The sequence below is a fragment of the Bubalus kerabau genome, chromosome 5, assembly GCF_029407905.1.
Source record: "Bubalus kerabau isolate K-KA32 ecotype Philippines breed swamp buffalo chromosome 5, PCC_UOA_SB_1v2, whole genome shotgun sequence".
Taxonomy (NCBI): domain Eukaryota; kingdom Metazoa; phylum Chordata; class Mammalia; order Artiodactyla; family Bovidae; genus Bubalus; species Bubalus kerabau.
Genome location: NC_073628.1, coordinates 122,934,528 through 122,955,932, shown reverse-complemented (window position 1 = coordinate 122,955,932; position 21,405 = coordinate 122,934,528). Strand labels below are relative to the sequence as shown.

The 21,405-nt window shown below is 38.4% G+C and overlaps 1 protein-coding gene across 1 annotated transcript in view; it reads right to left on the bottom strand.

Moving 5' to 3' along the window:
* PLA2G4A (phospholipase A2 group IVA) overlaps positions 1–21,405 on the bottom strand; it is a 173,010-nt gene that overhangs the window by 101,361 nt on the left and 50,244 nt on the right. The window lies entirely within an intron of this gene.

Sequence of the window (21,405 nt, the reverse complement as noted above, 5' to 3'; positions counted from 1 at the left end):
ATCTTTATTTGAATCTTTGAAAAAGAGAAGGGACAGGTTTTCTCCAGTCAAATAAGAAAGAGAAAGTAGAAAGTGAAGTTCTTTGTGAGGAACTAGATAGGGGCAGGAAGCAGCAAATTGAAGTGGCATGAATCAACTAGCGATATTATCATCTTCTCATTTTGGACTCTCATTGGGTCATATGCTTTTCCAGATTCTAACTCTTGCAAAATAATTAAGAAATACCATACAACATGATGCCAGCCCTGTGTTTATATGTCAGAACAGCGGCAGATTTTTTTTTTTTAATCTTTTGGCCATGCCACATGGCGTGAGGAATTTAGTTCCCCAGTCCAGAAGTGACCCATGCCTCTTGCCCTGGCGCTGCAGCTTTAACCACTGGACAACCAGGGAAGTCCAACAGACATTTTTTAAAAAAGAAAAAATTGAAATCTGGTGCAAAGCTGTCATTGTAGATTCTTATTTTTACTTTTGAATACAGTCAATACTCTAAAAGTTTTTGTCAAGACTGGTGGTTTTTCTAGTTTTGCTTCATTAATAAGACACATCAAAGAGGAGACATCAAAGGTTGCTAGACAGTGGAAAACCACTAACAGCTGCAAACCGTGATACTGCAATCTGCACCACTGCTTATCTCTGCAAGTCAAGAAACAGCTGTAGCAGGGGTGGACAACACAGGATGAAAGGAAGTTTTAAGAAGCTATTTTAAAATTGGATTAAGAGAATTACATATCTCAGCTCACTTTAAAAAAAAAACATAATCTATAATCTTCATTGGCAGGAAGCTTTGAAAGGGGACATCAGTCCATTTTTGACAGCAAAACGTAGCCCATACTTTAGAGTAATTCCTAGAAATGCATTAAGGGGAGAAAAAGTCAAACACATGAAAAAAAAACTTTATTTCATGCCTTTGTGAATTAATGCCTATCGGATTAACAGGGTGTTGAGCCACTGATTCAGCTTCACCTTGATTAGCTCCAATGAAAGGGGTGGTAAAGATGCAATGTGTGGGCACAGACTTTCTTACATGATATCCTTTTGTTTGAATCGTGACTAACAAACATGTTGGGGGTGTGAGATACAGATCTTTTTTGCTCCCATAAAGATGACATGAAACTACACGCATCAGAAATAACTTCAGAATTCCCGGGTTGTAAAACTTCTCATAAACTTCAGTAGTTGAAGGAGTGCCCGCCTAAAGTCATAACAAGGCCATCTGTCATTTCAGCTTTGTCTGAGTCATATATTATGACTCATCACAGAAGCTGGTGGCAGCTTCCAAACTCCTAGTTTGATTTTAAATATGCTCCATTTGCTTTCTCATATCCACTTTGCTCAGTAGCACCTTAAACCCTTTGCTTCAAATAAAGATGACTCATGCTGTGCTTAGTTGCTTCAGTCATGTCCTACTCTTTGCAATCCCATGGACTGTAGTCCACCAGGCTCCCCTGTCCATGGGATTTCCCAGGCAAGAATACTGGATTTGACTGCCATGCCCTCTTCCAGGGAATCTTCCTGATCTAGGGATCAAACCTGAGTGTCCAGAGTCTCCTGCATTGTAGGTGGATTCTTTACTGCTGAGCTACTGGTGAAGCCCAAAGATGCCCCATAATGTTACAATTCATGTGATATATGCAGCAAACAAACAAACAAACAAAAAACAAAGGAAAAGTCCCCCCACCAAATCTACAGTAAAATATCCCATTCTGGGGACTTCCCTGGTGGTCCAATGGTTAAGAATTCACTTTTCAATGCAGAGGACTCAGGTTGGATATCTGGCCAAGGAACTAAGATCCTACATGCCTCTGAGCAACTAAGCCCATGAACTGCAATTGGAGCCTACATGCCACATCTGAGAGTCTGTACCCCACAACGAAAGATCCTGCATGATGCAGCAAAAGGGCCAAGTGCTACATCTAAGACCCAAGGCAGCCAGATAAATTTAAAAAAAAAAAAAAAATCCCATTCTGAATAGCTGCAATCCACTGACAATGAGCTTAAAGTAGTGTTTCCCAAAACACAGTCCACTAAAGTATCTCCACAGAATCACCTAGAGTGTTAAAATGCAGACACCTTGCATTTTCAGTCTTCAGCACAGACCTGGAAATCTGCATTTTAACAACTTTATCAGATGATACTTAGGCACACAAGTTTGAAAAGTGGGGTTTAAAGTACATTATGACAATCATATATCACTGGCTTCCCTGGTGGCTCAGATAGTAAAGAGTCCACCTGCAATGCAGGAGACCCGGGTTTGGCTCCTGGGTCAGGAAGATCCCCTGGAGAAGGAAATGGCAACCCATTCCAGTATTCTTGTCTGGAGAATTCCATGGACAGAGGAGCCTGGTGGGCAATAGTCTATGGGGTTGCAAAGAGTCGAACATGACTGAGCAGATAGCACACACATGACAATCAAATAAAGAACAATGGTTTATTAATACCCACAGAAAAGTAGGAACATTTTGGCATTGAGAAGTCAACAAGCTCACCAGACTTCGTCATGGAGTTATTCTGCCTGTAGACTATATTAAGCACAATAAATTAATTCATGTCTGTTTCTCTCTAGCCATTAAATACATTTTCAAGTGACCAAATGAAAACAAATACAAGAATAAAGTACATGAGGATGTGTGAGCTGGCAATCTATTTAAGGTGATGGACTAATATTCAGGTGTTCTGTTTCAGTTGCCACCAAAGTATGAATGCCATAGTAAGACCAAAAATTAAATGGTAATTTGTTGAAAAATGCCTCTGAATACTATTTTCCAATGGGGTCACTCCTTTAAATATTTATGATTTAGGAATAATAATTAGATGGAGAACTTGAAGCTTTTAAACTTAAAGGTTTAAAAACATCAATGTTTTATGATGCCAACCTTTTCACTATTTCCACACTTTTTGTTGTTCAATTGCTAAGTCACGTCTGACTCTTTGCAACCCCATGGACTGCGCCACACCAGAGGAGTGGTACTCTCTGTACACACACAAAGGAGTACAGGCTCCTCTGTACTTCACTACCTCCCAGAGGTTGTTCAAATTAATGTCCATTGAGTTGGTGATGCTATCTAACCTTCTCATCCTCTGCGGACCCCCTCTCCTTCTGCCCTCAATCTTTCCCAACACCAGGATCTTTTCCAAAGAGTCAGCTCTTCACATCAGATGGCCAAAGTATTGGAGCTTCAGCAACAATCCTTTCAATGGATATCCAGGGTTGATTTCCTTTAGGACTGACTGGTTTGATCTCCTTGCTGTCCAAGGGACTCTCAAGAGTCTTCTCCAACACCACAGTTTGAATGCATCAATTTGGGGCTCAGGCTTCTTCAGCGCTCCCTGCACCAAGCCGGCTCATTTACTAACATAAACCCTGGGAAAGTGATGGTTAGCTCCACTATAAACATATGAATTTCAGTAACAGTTCAGTTCCTTTCTTAATGTAATATTTTTATTGAAGTATAAGATAGATGCAGAAAAATTGTTAATAGATTATTTTAACCATACAGTTTGCTGAATTTTCATAAAATGAATTCATCCATGATACCACCACCCGGATCAAGATACAGAACAATATCAGCACTCCAAAAGCCTTCCCCACCTCCTCCAGAAGGGTGACCATTACATTGTCACTAGAGAATATTTTTACTTTTATTTTTATCCTTATATAAATAGAATCAAGAACAGTATGTACTCCTGTACATATCAGTCTGGCTTACTCTGCTCACCATTAAATTTGTGAGATTCATCCATATCGACACACTCATTCATTCTTAGTGTAAACTGTTTTACTGTTTGAGCATTTCATAAAATGTTTATCCATTCCACCATTAGTGGATGTTGGATTGTTTCTACTTTGGGCTATTACTAATGGTGCTGCTATGAACATTCTTGGACGTGACATTTGTTGCACACATTTTTATGTTTCTGATGTGAAATTCCTAAGAATGCAATTCCTTGGATGTGGAATTATTACGCCTTTGCACATCCTGATGTTAATACTCACATGGCAGAAATCCTTCTCAATATTTAATATTGTCAGTTTTGTAATTTTAAACATCTGGTGGATATGTAACAATATCTCACTGTAGATTAAATTCACACATCTTGCATGACTATCTGAGGTTGAATAATTCTTTATGTGTTTCTATTGGTCAGTTGGGTATGTTCTTAAGTAAAAGACATACTCAAAATTTTGTCCAATAAACTTGGCATTATTAATTAGAAATGCTGCCTTTAACCCTATTACTACAATAAAAACATTTCATTAATCAAGAGGTTGTATAAGTGTTTATGGACTTATAGACTGCTGTATTCATTTAAGCTTGTAGCAACTCCAATTAGTATTATTACAATTTATAATAAATAATAGTTTTATCATAAACTATGATAATTATTATTGCATTTTAAGTAATTTATTATACTGTAAATTATTATTATTATTTTATTTCAGCACTTAAAAAATGTCATTCTGTTACCTCATGGCTTCGATCTGGTCTGTTGAGGAATTTACTTTCAGTTTTTTGCTTTTCTCTTGTTCAGTTGCCGAGTCGTGTCTGACTCTTTGCGACCCCATGGACTGCAGCACGCCAGGCTTCCTTGTCCTTCATCACCTCTCAGAGTTTGTTCAAACTCATGTCCGTTGAGTCGTGATACTATCTAACCATCTTATCCTCTGTCGCCCCTTTCTCCTCCTGCTGTCAATCTTTTCCAGCATCAGGGTCTTTTCCAATGAATCAGCTCTTGCTGTTCTGAATATGTCTTTTCCCCTCTGGATGTTTTTAGGATGTTTTTTCTTTGCCTTTAGTTTTCAACAGTTTTAATGCAATATATCTGATTTTTTTGTATTTACCCTTGAGTTCATAACAGCATTTTTATCAGTTACAGAAAATTCTCAGCCATTATATCTTCAAATATTATTTCTGCCCCATTCTCTTTCTCTTCCCCAGAGATTTTTAAATCATACCCCAGATATTCATTATACTTTAAACTATATTTTATTTCACATTTTGTTCTCTGTATTTTAGTCCGGATACTTTCTACTGGCCTATTCAGTTTACTAATTCTCTCTCTTCAACTTCCTTTAGTTCAATTCAGTTCAGTCGCTCAGTCGTGTCCGACTCTTTGCAACCCCATAAACTGCAGCATGTCAGGCCTTCCTGTCCATCACCAACTCCCGGAGTTCACCCAAACTCATGTCCATCAAGTCGGTGATGCCATCCAGCCATCTCATCCTCTGTCGTCCCCTTCTCCTTCTGCCCCCAATCCCTCCCAGCATCAGAGTCCTTTCCAATGAGTCAACTCTTCGCATGAGGTGGCCAAAGTATTGGAGTTACAGCTTTAGCATCAGTCCTTCCAAAGAACACCCTGGACTGATCTCCTTTAGGATGGACTTGTTGGATCTCCTTGCAGTCCAAGGAACTCTCAAAAGTCTTCTCCAACACCACAGTTCAAAAGCATCAATTCTTCGGTGCTCAGCTTTCTTCACAGCCCAACTCTCACATCCATACATGACCACTGGAAAAACCATAGCCTTGACTAGATGGACCTTTGTTGGCAATCATTAGGAAGGCATTATCTTGAACATTTGGGGATATGTGTAGCCTACAACCCAGAATTTTTAAAGTTCAGTCTACTTCTTATCCACTCTCATCCAAAACCTCTCAACTGAGGGCCTGGGGTGTTTCCTTGGCCCCTTTTATTTGGCAGTTCTATTACCCATTTTTCTTTCCCTCTTAGCACTATGATACTGCCAACAACACTGCTTTGCTTTTCTCATATTTTGTGTTGGCTTCTTAGCCTGTTGCCTTGCATAAATTACAAATTTGGCTCCTATACATGGTGCAGGTGCTGACTTCCAGGCTTGTCTATGCTTCTCTTCTCTCGGGGATCTTGTCCCTCAAATTCTAACTGACTTGGTTCTGAAATCCAGCTTTCATATCCCCAAGTCCTTTGAGATTGCCAAAGTTCTAGTGGACTCCCTGCTTCTTCACTACTTGGCCACACCTCACATCCCCATCACCCCTACACCCACTGAGATTCCACAGTGGATTGAGCGGGAAGTGGCTAGCAGAATACTGGACCTAATTCAGTGACTCCTCCTCTCACTGAGATCTTAGTCCCGCAAATCCTAGTTGACTCAGCGGCTTTTCAATCTTTCAGACATTTAAAAAATTAATTTAATCTGTATTTTCTAAATTGCTCTTAGGAGAAAGGAATGCTCCACTGTTAGTTACTTCAGCATAGTCCAATGATCATTTAACTATTAACTTGAACAAACATATAACCAATCCCTATTCTTTTTTATTTCCATCCTCCACGTGGTTGTTCAAACATTTACTGCTTTTCTCTAGTCGCCTACCCTACTCACTATTTCTCATCTAAGAAAACAACTCGGGTTCACACTTCACTAGGAAAACAAGAAGGAGAAGATTGAATGTTCTCTTCTAGTTTCTCTTCCCCATCCCTCACAATTTAAAAAATATATTTATAAAAGGAAATTGCATTTATTCATACTTAAATTCTTCCCTGATGTCTTAGAAGAATAAGTTTCCATACACTCTTTTCTCAATTTCAGACTATTCCACCTCCTTTCAGAGATTTCTCATTTATTTATCTCCAACCCCAAATGTAATCTGTATATATTTGCTTGGGCATGGTTACTTCCTTTCAACCTATAAATGCAAACAAATATTGATTATTCTAAAAAACAAACACAACTTTAATTGATTCTGCCAATTCCTCAAGATCTTTCCTCTCTTCCATCAAAGTTTTTTGGAAAAATAATATAGTTCATATTTACTGCTTCTAAGTCCCATTACCCATAAACTCCTAACCTATTATGCTCTGCCTTATTTTATTACCATCATGTCTATTCTCTCTTATTTCGCAATTTTATTGAGATGTAATTGGCAAATGACACTGTGTAAGTTAGAGGCATACAATATGATTATTTGCTACACATACCTACCTGCCAAATGATTACCACAGCTGAGCTGGTTAACACCTCCATTTCCTAACATAATTGCCGTTTCTTTTTTATGGTAAGAACGTTTAAGATCTACTTTCCTAGCTAATTTCAGGAACATAATACAAGTTGTTTGTTTGTTTTTTTTATTTTAGATTCATTTATTTCTTTGACAGTGCCAGGTCTTGGTTGTGGCACGTGGGATCTAGTTCCCTGACCAGGGAAGGAACCCAAGTCCCCAGCATTGGGGGGGCAGAGTCTTAGCCACTGGACTCCCAGGGAAGTCCCAGAAACAAAGTACAATGCAATTAGCTACACTCAGCATGCTGTACATTACAGCCCCAGAACTTATTCTTCTTATAACTGGAAGTGTGTACTTCTTAACAAACATCTCTCTATGTCGACCTCCTCCTCTCATTAACTCCTGACAGTCACCATGCCCCTATCATAACTTCAATGTAAAATTCAGTAGGTTTTTTTTTCTCAATTTTCATTTGATTTGGCATATATGCAATGCCCTTTACGCAATTATCTTCTTTTGTGTTCAAAACATCTTTTTTTTTTCTTCTGATTCCCTAACTACATCTCTGTTTCCTCATTGTATCTGAAATCTTTTACCCCCAGTTTAGTAAGAAACTAACCCCAGTGGTAAGAAATCTTACCACTGAACTATGGACTTTCTCGTCATTGGTCTTACAAATCTCCATTAGAATGTTTTAGAAGAAAGTGAACTCTAAAAAATTTAGTGTTAACGTAGTCAAAAACATTTGAAAAGGAATTATCACAGCTACTTATCCAGTTTTGGGTTTTTGTGGCCCTATCACACAGCATGTGGGATCTTAGGTCCATGACCAGGAAGCAAACCCATGTCCCCTGTAGTGGATGGACAGAGTTCTCACCACTGGACCACCAGGGAAGTCCTATACAGTCTTAAGAATACTCAGTGTGCACCCTTCAAGTCACACGGCACATATCAATCCTATAGTATAACTATTCTCAGATCCTCTAAAGCCAATCATCTTCAGGTTTAAATGGCAGTCATACATTCCTCCTTGCAGCCTTGAGGAAATGACAAATACAAGATTCTTCATTACACACCCATATATCATCTATTGCTAAGTAGTCCATTTTGAATTTTTTTCCCTAAATGCAAAAGGAAAGAAAAAACAAAGCAAAACAAAACTAAAATAAAAATGTGTTCTTTTTCCCAAATTTCTTATTTTATTAAGAGTACCATCATTTCTAGCTGTTTGAGCCAGAAACATGAGAGTCGTTCTCTTTTCCTCACAGCTCCTGTTTCCAGCTTTCACCTATTTCACCTCTAACATGCTGGCTCCTCAGTTCCTCTCGAAATGTCACCTACCCAGTTCAACTAAGTCAACTGGACTAGTCACATAATTGTGTTTGTTGCTTGTCATCCCACATTGAAGCCACTCTCCATAATACTGCCATACTTGTCTTTGTGAAACACTTTTGACCTTCAGTGCAAGCCTAACCACTGTGATAACAGGCCTACAAGGGCCTCCCCCACTGGACCCCAGGTTTCTTTCTGGTCAGTGACCCTCTTCCAACAGGCACTAGAACATTCAGGCCATGGAGCATCTCTGGAATCCACACATTTCAAACACACTGCACAGTCACATTGACGGCAGAAGCATCTGTTCTATCCAAGAGAACATTGCTTCTCTTTTACTTAAGCATATCATTGTGTTTTCATTGGACAGTTTAGCTGATAGCCAAACACTAGTCATTTATAACTAACTGTTATTCACGTCTTTGTCCTTGTCCTAAGACTATCCAAGATAAGGGTCCAAAGACGGTACATTTAAAAGATGCATGGAATGAGATGTTCTCTCTATGCTTCCCTTATCTAGTTCATAAGTCAACTTCTATTTTCCTCTCGGGTTACATTGGGCACTGTCAATCGTGTCTCCTAGTGGCCTCATCTTCATAAAATAAAAATAATTCCACATAATCTTTAACTAGCTCTCAGCAATACTGTAGAAGTGGTGACCTTTATTATAGGCACAACCATCTCTCCTCTCTAACTTCTTTCCACTCTTTGTTAGTATGTTTCATACTTCCTAGTACTTTGTCCTACCCCATTTATTTGTATTTTAATACACAAATATCAGTGTCATTTATTTTTTTCCAAGTGCATTTGAATTTAACTTTTATTTCCAAGTAGTAAACACAAATATAAATGAATAAATAAGCAAATCTCCAAATCCCAGAGTGCCTTCCTTAATAACTCAAAAAATAGGGCAAAGTGCTAAGGGTTTATGAGTAGCAGCCCCTACTCCCTCCAGAATGTGCTCAAAATTAGAATTGTTATGGCTATAGGTGCTGAAGGGCAACCCCTGCAAATTTCTGGAAATGCAGAAGCTGGAAAAGTTAGTGAAGAATTCAATGTGGTTTAGTAAAACAGATCTTTGACAGTGATTCTATATAAATTGGGGAGAGACGTGCAAAACCCTTATAATTAAGGCAGCATTGTCTGGAACTCAAATAACTATAGAATGTTTTTTCTTCATTTTAAATTATGAAGCCATTTTATTAACACTGTTTGAGGATCCCTTTATCAGGCAGAGTCTCCAATTTGAACACCTCCTATTTTTCACTTTCCTTTTTTCTCACAGCCTCTGATCTTGCATGGTGTCTTCTCAGCGTCACATGTTTCCTTTTGAAATGAATATGAAACTATCAGAATGTACCATCAGCCAAATTGATGTCAGAAAGAAAGCCCAATAACATCTACTCACAATTGACTTGGTACATTTTGTACTAACAAATGACTTACTAGAGTAACAAAGCAAGCTACCATCTGGTGTATAGCAAAAATGACTTATTGTAAAGAATGCTGGTGTTGATGAAAGAACAAAGATACATGGAAAATGACCCAAAGAAAGCTAAACATAGATCTAAAACAGAACATCAAGTTTTGTTGTTGCCTGCATTGCCCTCTTAATTAAATCTCTATGATACCCTTTTGGAAGAAAACAAAAATACTTCTGTTATCAGTATTTCTGCTTGGAACGTTTTAAAGATTCATAAACTAAGGATGTTTCTTGGAATCCCTTTAGGTTGGAGAGTAAATCTCTAGAAATTCTTCTGTAGTATTATAAATCATATTAATATATTTATATCATTAATTTTAGATATGTGGATTCATCAATATATTATATGTATATATAATTCCACTCTATGCAAGAATAATTCTTTTTCATTAAAACAGGAGTTCTTAACTTTGACATTACTGACATTTGAGGGTAGATAATCCTTTGGGGCGCTGTCTGTGACCTATAACCACTAGAATGCAGCAGGATCTCCCAACTGTGACAACTCAATATGTCTCCAGGACTTCCCTGATGGTCTGATGGTTAAGACTTCATGCTTCCAATGCCAGGGGTGCAGGTTTGATCCCTGGTCAGGGAACTAGTATCCTGCATGCCTCACAGGGTGGCCAAATAAATTAAAAAATAAAATAAAAAATAAATCAAGACAAAAATGTCTCCAGACATTTCCCAATGTGCCTGGGGCCAAAACTAATCACCAGTTTAGAACCATTGCACTAGAGGGCATTATCCCTGCTATCTGATATTTATTCTTGGGATAAATCATTAGAAATTAGCCAAATTCCCTAAGTAGTGTAATTCAATGGGCTATGTCAATCCCATTTTTAAAATATTTTCTTATATTTTTTCCAAATTGAAATATCCCACATCCATATCCATTCCAGACATTAAAACTCTACTTAAGTTATAAAACCCATCTCTACCTCTATTCAAGCTGCAAAGTCTTCTCAGAAGCTTACTGTCAACACTTTTCAAAATTAGTAATACTGTGTAATCTAAACACACAATCTCTGAGCTATTTACACTCATTTCATCCTCCCAACTAGGTTATAAATAGCGCAAAGGAAAAGCTGCTGCACGAATAGACATCAGCATGAGACAGGCTTGAGTTCTAGCCCCAAAACAGAATAGCTGTGTGATTTGGGGCTATTCATTTAATGTCTTTAAACAAATCCCTACATTGGTAAATTTAACAACATCACATATCTCACAGTGCTACAGAAATGAGTATATGAAATATAAAATCCTAAGAACTCTGCTTAGCATTTTTGTTTATTCATTTAACAAACACATTGTGTACATTATGCATCGAGCACTTTTCTAAGCATTTCACAGTCGCATTTAATCCTCATTAAAAAAAGTCTAGGATGGAGGAAGGATAAATTAGTTTAAGGTTAACATAAACACACTACCATTAACATATATAAAATAAATAACCAACAAGGACCTCCTATATAGCACAGGGAACACTTTGTAATTACCCATAAGGGAAAAAAAATCTGAAATAATCATATGTGTGTGTGTGTGTGTGTGTGTGCGTACACACATAACTGATTCAGCACGCATTGATGACATTAATAGTGCTGGGATAAGCACTGGGTTATGTGTAACATTTCTTTTCCAAAGTTGAAATTTCAGAACTGTTACTTCATTTTGCATCTGGAGGTTTAGATTACACTTTGAACACCAACTTAAAATAATTTTGTCTAGGATTTTATCTAAAATATTTTATGAAAAATGTGCTGATACAGCAAATGAGGAGTGAGAAGGTAAAAGTGCTTCCAAAGAGTAGTAAAATCTACAAAACCCCTCATACCAGATCTCAGTGAACTGTAACTAGTCATTTCAATCTCTGCATCATACAATTTTCTTTTTAAGAAAAAAGTTAAAATATTAAATATACTAAAATAATATATATGATAAGTGTCTTCCCATAAATTTTAGACCAGCAGAGCCACGCTCTTTGAAATGAAAACTTTAACAGTATGCTTTTCTTTGGAAATTTAAGAAACATTTAACCTGTTTTCTAATTTAATTCCACTAGATATTAATCACAGCGGTTCAATATATTAATAGAAGTGGCATATGATTTTGGACAAAAGAGTGTCTACTTAGCACATAACAAGAAGGTTATCATCCCTCAGCTGTAAAAATGGTTTTAAAAATTAAAGTTTTTTTCCTTTAACTTTAGAAAATTAAAGATACTTTGTAGAACACTGAGATGTTAAATAGCATGTATGAAAAACATAAAAAGTTTTTAAGATGAAGAAGCTCAAGTATAAGATATATATACAATAAAGAACTAAGGAGGGAATTCCCCGGAAGACTAGGTGAGTAGGATCCATTACTGATAGGTCTTAAAAAAATAAAAAGAGAACACATGGGTTGTGTCCCTACTACTCTACTGGTAATGTACTCTTCACCTTGACAGGAACTTGCTAATAAATTATCTCACAAAAGCATGGCTGCCAAATATACCACTGGAATATAGCTCCATTTATCTTATTGAATAAACGTGGTGAAAACCACCAAGGATCCACGGATGTTAACAAAATATCATAAAATAGAATGGTTCACTACATTTACTGAAAACACACAAATATATACCCACAAGCAAACAAAAAAATCCATTGAAATTTAGATAGAGAGGAAAAAGACTAACCATACTCACAAAACCATTTGACAACTTAATAAATTGCATGACATTCTAATTAAGTTCTAAACAACAAGGCCTTTCTAATACATTTCTATTTTCCTACCACATAGAAAATACTAGATAAGAGATAAGAGACAGATGTGTGTGTTCCAGAATACTTTGCTCATCTTGGAATTATTTTGCATAAAAAGCCCACTGGGAAATATTTCAGAATTTTTAGAGTCATGGGTGGATACTCAAAAATATTACAAAAATATTTAGTAAACCAAAATTCATGTTCAATCACAACTGATGTTAGGGAAAAGTTTGATTCAGAAGAGACAACAAGAGCAGTGCCATTTATAAAAAGAAGTATTTGCAATTCCATAATTAATCCAAGAAAAGGTTAATTATGTTATAAATCAGTCCACGGTGTTACACGTTTGAAACCTATGAAAATTTTGGATAGGTATGGATAAAAATAGCAGAAGTGTTTATAATCTACAAAAATGCAGTATGAAATTGTTTTTTTAATTCTCTCTCTACTGAGGCAAAAAAGGAAGCAATATCCTAGAAGAAAGGTATAGTTATACATATTTATGCATTTTATTAATTCATCCAAAATCCTCTGAGATCTTCCAGACTCAAGCACTTATTTTCTAAAAAGTGAGAAATAGGCCCCTGCCTTACAAGTACATGTGACAAGTATTTTGTGGGAAGGGGTTGTTTTGTTTCACTGGGGGGCCATGCCATGTGGCTTGTAGAATCTTAGTTCCCAGGCCAGGGATGGAACCCTGGTCCCCTGCAGTGGAAGCACAGAGTCCTAACCACTGGACCACCAGGGAATTTCTGCATGTGCTAAGTGTTAAACAGAGGCCTGGACAGCTGTCAAGGCAGCAAAGGAGTGAATTGTGCCCAAGATTATCAACAAGACAGTGAAAGCACCATGCCACCATTTCTCTTGAGCTGAAAAAGAAAAAAAAAAAAAAAAGGCAGAAAAAACTCTGTAAAGCAATTATCCTTCAATCAAAAAATAAATAAATTAAAAAAAAAAAAAGACCAGAGTGTTGGCGGGGGGTGGGGAGGTGGGGTGGCAGGTGGCAAGGATCCAATCAGCAGATGAGCAGATGCTCAACACAGAAATTCAGAATGGAAATTTCCTGTTTCCAAGATGAAAAACTGAAAATTATGTCAAGTGCACAATCTACCTAATAGAAAATTCTTTGATTCATATAAAGATTATATATAAGAAATTAATGTCTTCTTACGTGCATATCCAAAATCATTTTAACAATAATATATAATATTCATCGAGTAATTACTATGCATGAGGCATGTAAATGCATCACATGTATCAACATCTCTAAGATGAGGAAAAAAAAGAGGAAACTTGCCTGAAGACACAAGACTAATGAGTAGCGTTTTGCCCCGAAGACCACTTTCTTTCATAAATACATCCTGCCTCCTCCCTGGGGATTCTGATCACTGTGGAACTCAAGGACAGCTAGAGGAAGGGACTTTCCTGGTGGTCCAGTGGTTAAGAATCCATGCTTCCACTATCGGAGGTCTGAGGTCAAGCGCTGGTTTGGGAACCAAGATCCCTTATAGTCATGAACTAAGATCCCCTATGGTGTGGCCCAAAAAAAAATTTTTTTTTAATGGCTACAGGAGAGGATAATGTATTTTCATAGTAATTTCTACATTGCCCTTGCTTCTAATGAAGATTCTCAAAAGATTGATAGGTGATGTTTCTCTACATACAGACCCAACACCACGCCTCTTGGCCCAACATTTACAAATAGGAAGGATGAGTTCTGACTGCCTTTCCCAGGGAATTATTAACACTTTGTGTTGGGAGTCACATCCTTTGAAGAAGTTTAATCCTCTGGATAGTCTAGAGGCGACGGGATTCAGACTGCTGCTTTGGAGAGATAAGACTGGAGTTAAGAGGGCTACCTGTCCTAAAGTTCAAATGAGTTTCAATTTTCTGCAGTTTCTACAAGAGTTGAAAAGTCATGCTTCTGCTGTTCTCTGCACAGCATGATGACTACGGGATGGTCACGGAGTCTGGTCTATAAGTACTGTAGCCCTGAGCACAGGAGTAGAATCTCTCTCTGGTATGGCATGTGATCACCAGGAAGACTACTCTGAGACATATCCTAGTGCCTGTCCAAGTGGAAAGCCCAGATCCATGCAAACAACATTTAGCTGAAGGTTTGATACCAATGACGGCAGCCACCAAGGCTTATGGCAGGCCCACTCCTAATTTAAAGGCAACTCGAAGTGCCTGAGGGCTTCTCTGGTGACTCAGGGGGTAAAGAATCCACCTGCAATGCAAGAGACCTGGATTTGAACTCTGAGTCAAGAAGATCCTCTGGAGAAGGGCATGACTACCCACTCCAGTTCTTGCCTGGAGAACCCCATGAGTAGAGGAACCTGGTGAGCTACAGTCCATGGGGTCGCAAAGAGTCGAACACAATGGAGAAACTAAGCACTAAGTGACTAAAACACCTGAAGGACCCTGAGGAGGGGGAGATCACCCTTAATCCCCTACCTAATCTGTGAGCCAGGGGCTCAGAGCCAAAGTTAATGTGATTTAGAAAAATCATAAGAGATGAAACTTTATGGACTTGATTAGCGTGGAGAATAGTTGTTTGGCTACACAGAGATGTGTGAACTCTAAGAGTAATTACTCCATAGGACTGAAAACCATAAAAAGCAGCACAGAATGATTCAAAAGGAATTGAGCACTTGCAAACAATTAGCACCTGATGCCTATTTTACATATGAATAAGTGTACACAAACTTCTGCGTTTAGTTCAAACCATCTTAAAGCTGCTCCACTTGCCCCAGGTCACAAGCCCTGAATTAGTACCGTTTTTGATTGGTCCTCAACTCCACGCCACCCCAGAAAGTAGGAGTAAAGCCACAAGTGTGTGTTTCCTCTCTCCGCAAGATGACCAAGGGGTACAAACCCAACATTCTTCCTGAATCCCCACAAGAAGTCAGGTGGTCCAGAATATTTTAAAAGTCTTCCATTCCTTTTGAAGCACCATGTTTTTATACATTCTTTGACAATAAGTGAAAGATGACAATTGAAACTTCTTTTGTGAAGAACAGCCAAGTTTTCAGTAATGATAAGCTTTTATCCAAACTTCTTGCAGTCAACACACTTCGAGTGCACATCTCAGTCAAAGCTCTTTGCAGAGAGAGAAATAGTATTTCACAATGTTACAGCAATGAAAAGCAGAGTACCTAAATTTACCCTGACTGTGTTCTTAGAAATGTCCTAAATAAAATCACAGATTACTAAGTTGAGGGAGCATTAAACCATATTAAAATATTTATAGAGAATATATTTGTGTATATGAGAGGAAAAGTATATTTGTGTATATGACAGGGAGAGTATATTTATGTACATGAGAGAAAGAGTGCACTATATTTGTACAGTGCACTCTTTCTCTCATGTACATATATTTGTACAGGTATACAGTACCTTCCATACGTTTGATCATTTCACTTTAAGTGTGTACTCTGATCTTTATTTCTGCTTTATTGACTATGCCAAAGCCTTTGACTGTGTGGATCACAATAAACTGTGGAAAATTCTTAAAGAGATAGGAATACCAGACCACCTGACCTGCTTCTTGAGAAACCTGTATACAGGTCAGGAAGCAACAGTTAGAACTGGACATGGAACAACAGACTGGTTCCAAATAGGAAAAGGAGTACATCAAGGCTGTATATTGTCACCCTGCTTATTATAACTTATGCAGAGTACATCATGAGAAATGCTGGGTTGGAGGAAGCACAAGCTGGAATCAAGATTGCCGGGAGAAATATCAATAACCTCAGATATGCAGATGACACCACTGTTATATAAGAAAGTGAAGAAGAACTAAAGAGCCTCTTGAGGAAAGTGAAGGAGGAGAGTGAAAAAGTTGGCTTAAAGCTCAACATTCAGAAAACTAAGATCACAGCATCTGGTCCCATCACTTCATGGCAAACAGATGGGGAAACAGTGGAAACAGTGACTGACTTTATTTTTTGGGCTTCAAAATCACTGCAGATGGTGATTGCAGTCATGAAATTAAAAGACGCTTGCTCCTTGGAAGGAAAGTTAGACAGCATATTAAAAAGCAGAGACATTACTTTGCCAACAAAAGTCCATCTAGTCAAGGCTATGGTTTTTCCAGTAGTCATGTATGGATGTGAGAGTTGGACTGTGAAGAAAGCTGAGTGCCAAAGAATTGATGCTTTTGAACTGTGGTGGGACTCTTGAGAGCCCCTTAGACTGCAAGGAGATCCAACCAGCCCATCCTAAAGGAGATCAGTCCTGGGTGTTCACAGGAAGGACTGATGTTGAAGCTCAAACTCCAATACTTTGGCCACCTGATGCAGAGAGCTGACTCATTTGAAAAGACCCTGATGCTGGGAAAGATTGAGGACAGGAGAAGAAGGGGACAACAGAGGATGAGATGGTTGGATGGCATCACCGACTCAATGGACATGGGTTTGGGTGGACTCCGGGAGTTGGTGATAGACAAGGAGGCCTGGTGTACTGCAGTTCATGGGGTCTCAAAGAGTCGGACACAACTGAGCAACTGAACTGAACTGAACTGACCTTTGAAATGGTAAAAATAGATGCCTTACTCTCTTCATTGTTTTCATCTAGAATGATCATGCAATTATATTATAAATTTCAGAATTTCATAATATAATTGTGGTGGACGTTTAAGATCTTTGTGTTTATTTCTATCATTTGTCTCAAGGAATATATTGAGGCATGTAATTAATCCTTTATAGGAGTTTAAAAAATAAAATGTACTAAAGTGTTCATGGTTATTTTGTTTAAGAAAAGGCAAATCAGCAGACACCCCAAAACATTAGAATCTTTGCCCATTTTGGAATACTTAAAGTTTCAATGTTGTTTCTTTTCTCTGAGCTTTTAAGCACTGTGGACTCGGGATGTGTGTGTGTTAGTCACTCAGTTTTGTTTGATTCTTTGCGACCCCATGGACTGTAGCCCACCAGGCTCCTCTGTCCATGGGGATTTTCCAGGCAGGATTACTGGAATGGGTTGCCATGCCCTCCTTCAGGGGATCTTCCTGATCCAGGGATCAAACCCCCGTCTCCTACATTTCCTACACTGCAAGTGTATTCTTTACCCACTGAACCACCTGAGAAGCCCCAGACTCAGAATAAGCAAACATAAAAGAAATTGCCTAGACCTTGCCTCCCCAAGGTGGTACAAGGTTAAAGCGTCTGCCTGCAATGTGGGAGACCTAGGTTCAATCCCTGGGTCGGGAAGATCCCCTGGAGAAGGAAATGGCAACCCACTCCAGTTTTCTCACCTGGAGAATCCCCTGGATGGAGGAGCTTGGTGGGCTACAGTCCACGGGTCGCAAAGAGTTGGACACGACTGAGAGACTTCACTTTGCCTCCCTAAATGCAGTCTATAGATGGGCAATGTCTGCATCATTTGTGTGTTAGAATCTACTCCCCAGACCTTCTGAATCAGAATCTGCATTTTGGACAATATCCCCTGGTGATTCATAGCCACATTAAAGTTTGAGAAGCACTATCTGGAGAGACTAGGTCAGCCTCAGATCTGCTATTTAAAAATGAAGAATTTGATACAGATCTTGTTGAGTTTATCTGAAATAAATACACTTTACCCATAGACAAAGACATTATGAAAAATTAAAGTGTGGGATCCTTAAAAAAAAAAAAGAACCTTGAAAAGTTTCCTTAAAATATTAAGCAGGAAGAATTTGTAAAAATTGGTTTAAATACAATGAGTTCACAATTCATCCAAGTATTTTTATTTTCTTCATAGAGTTTAAATGTTGGCATTAAGCTTTGTTGTCTCCTGAATGCTGAAAGAAGATCTATCTGCATTTCTATAACTGTCCTTAGAAGCCCTAATGTTTATGATGCTAATTTTGTGAAGAGTTCAGCATCCAAGGAGACAAGAATTCTCAGTACATGTGCATAATTAGGATATTAAAAATGTTGAGCATTGATAAGGTATTTTATTGTTTCAAGAACACTATGATATTTATTATCTGATATCACCCTTAGGGATTTCATCTTAGTCAATGATTTCATCAACCTAGTTCTGAATTCTGAGACAAGCCTCCATTATCAGTTGTTATCATACATGATCTGTTTTCCCCAGCTTCTTTAAAGGAACAGAAATTCAATGAAGGAGCTACCGCATTTGTGCCAGCGATCTTATTTGGTTATAAAATGAGATTTGTGGCCAGGGATGTGTGCTTTGTTTCATATATGCACAAAGGAAACTAAATAACCAACTGAAATTGTACTGTTGCCGTGCTCATTCTACAAATATATATCTTCTGTTAGAAGAGGAAAGGAGCAATCCAAAATACAGAGTTTAATATAATATTTAATAAAATGTTATCTAATCCAACCAACGTTTGGCACTGGCACAACCGACTGGCTCCTGGGCAGGTCAAATTAATGCAAACTACTTTTTTAAAAATAAGTCTATGGTGAGTCACCGACTCAACAGACATGAATTTGAGCAAATTCCAGGAGACAGTGGAACACAGAGGAGTCTGGCGTGCTGCAGTCCATATGGTCACGAAGAGTCGGACATGACTTAGCAACTGAGCAACACAGGATGAGTCAGGTGCGTATCTGAACTTCAAACTACCTCTTCATATGGCCTGAGCGTACGAAGGCAGGGAAAGGTGGCCCTGAAGCCCTGGGTATTAATGACACATTTGAACAAACCGAGGTTAACAGCAATGTCTGGGAAGGGGCTGTCTTGTCCTTGGCTGGCCCAGTGCTCTGAGGTTAAAAAAAAAATTAAAAAAAGGAAAAGAGTGAGATGTTATGATTCAGATGTCAGCTCTTACTCCTCTCAAGAGAGACTGTGGGGTGCTCCTGATGCTGTGATGATGTTTTAGCAACATGGGATGGTATTCCAAAATGAATCTAGTTAGAATAGGAGGGCTTTACAAGGGACAAAATAAAAAATAGATACAATCTTAGTATTAGATTTTTTTAAAAAATCAGACATAGGTATTTTGTTAGGTGTCAGCTATTTGATTCAAGTGGCATCCTTGATTCAGCCGCCACATGCACAGGAAAAACTGAAAAACCCAATAGCAATCGGTCACGCTTCTCTACCAACATGCAAACCTATATGGAAATTTGCCTTTTTAAATAAATGTAGACACTATCAACAGCAGAAGTGCGCCTAGTTTCCTGTCATCCTTTGCAGATCTTAGGACATTTTTTATAGTTCTATCCTTGGCTATCTTTAAAGAACTTCTATGCACAAACATGCCAAACTCTGTTTACTAGGTAATTTGTATGGACCAAGCTCACCAAGCAACACCATCAAGACTCTTAAGTGACAGCTCAGGCCGGCCCATGCCTTTTCTCACAATAATCACCTACAACTTCTCAAAAATAGTTTGGCACGGTGTATTGTCCCTCTACTTTTGCTTACCAACCTTATTATTGAATTTATTTCTCTAAGACTCTCTTTCTGTAAACTCGTCAAGGTGACATCACGGGGTGGCAATAATTCCTCCCCCTCAAAAAAAGATTATAACTCAAGCAAGATAAAGTCAAATGACAAATGCTGTTTAAAAATGTTAGGAGAATCTCACAACACAATCCTTTCTCCAGTAGTGATTAATGTCAGGTGACTATCCTTTTCATGGGTGCTTCACTTTAAAAAAGAAGCCTTGGGGAATTCCCTGGTGGTCCAGCGGTTAGGACTCGATGCTTTTACTGCTGTGGGCCTGGGTTCAACCACTGGTCAGGAAACTAAGATCCCACAAGGTACCTGGCATGGCCAGCAAATAAATACGTCAATAAATAAATAACAAGCTTTCTGGAATTCAGGAGAGCAACCTGTGCTGTATACACTATGGGGATCCAAAACATACCTGTTGGCTATTTTGCAAGATGAATTAATGTCCAATGTTTATTTTTGAATAGTGTTAGCAATATCAACTCAAGTAGGTTTAAAACGACATTTGTGACATTACTCTCTTTCCAGTCTTGACTACAATAAATGTGTGTGTGTGTGCTCAGTCGTTCAGTCGTGTCCGACTCTCAAAACCCCACAGGCCATAGCCTGCCAGGCTCCTCTGTCAAGCGGATTCTCCAGGCAAGAATACTGGAGTGGGTTGCCATTTCCTTCTCCAGAACTACAATAAATAAGCACTGCCAAAGCGCCTGAGGATTATGGAGAAAGTACTGACTGCTCAGAAATCAGATCCATACTAGTTGAAGAGATTCAGAGTAGAATTTAAACTGCTGGTGACCTCACCTCAAGCATAATAAAGATCCTTGTCTCTCTAGGACAGAGTTCTGCACTGATATAACAGAAAAGGATGCTGCTACTTTATATGTATGTGCTTAGTCTTGTCTGACTCTTTGCAAACCCAAGGACTGTAGCCCTCCAGGATCCTCTGTCCATGGCATTTTCCAGGCAAGAATATGGGAGTGGGTTGCCAGTTCCTACTCCAAGGTAAGTAGTTCCTACTTCCCGACCCAGGGATTGAACCCACGTCTCCTGTGTCTCCTTCTTTGGCAGGTGAATTTTTTTACCACTGAGCCACCCGGGAAGCCCATACTACTTTGTATAAGAGATAATGAAAATTTTTAAAGTCAAATTAGGTCAGTAACTTGCATGGCTGATGAGTCACTGACATAGCCTTTAGTCGAATTATAAATGGCTTTTCTAACCAACAGTACATCTAGAGTTGTAAGGCATGTGCTTTTCTCAAGGTCACAGGGTTACCAGATTTTAAATATGGCATCTGATTTGACTTCTTTTTCACAAATACCTTTCTTCTGGTGAACTCTCATTGAATTGATGAAAATTCAAAGTAGTATAAAAAGCAAAAGAAGAATAACAATAAAAACATTGGCAGAGGCATGATTAATTGAAGTGTATCACTGTATGA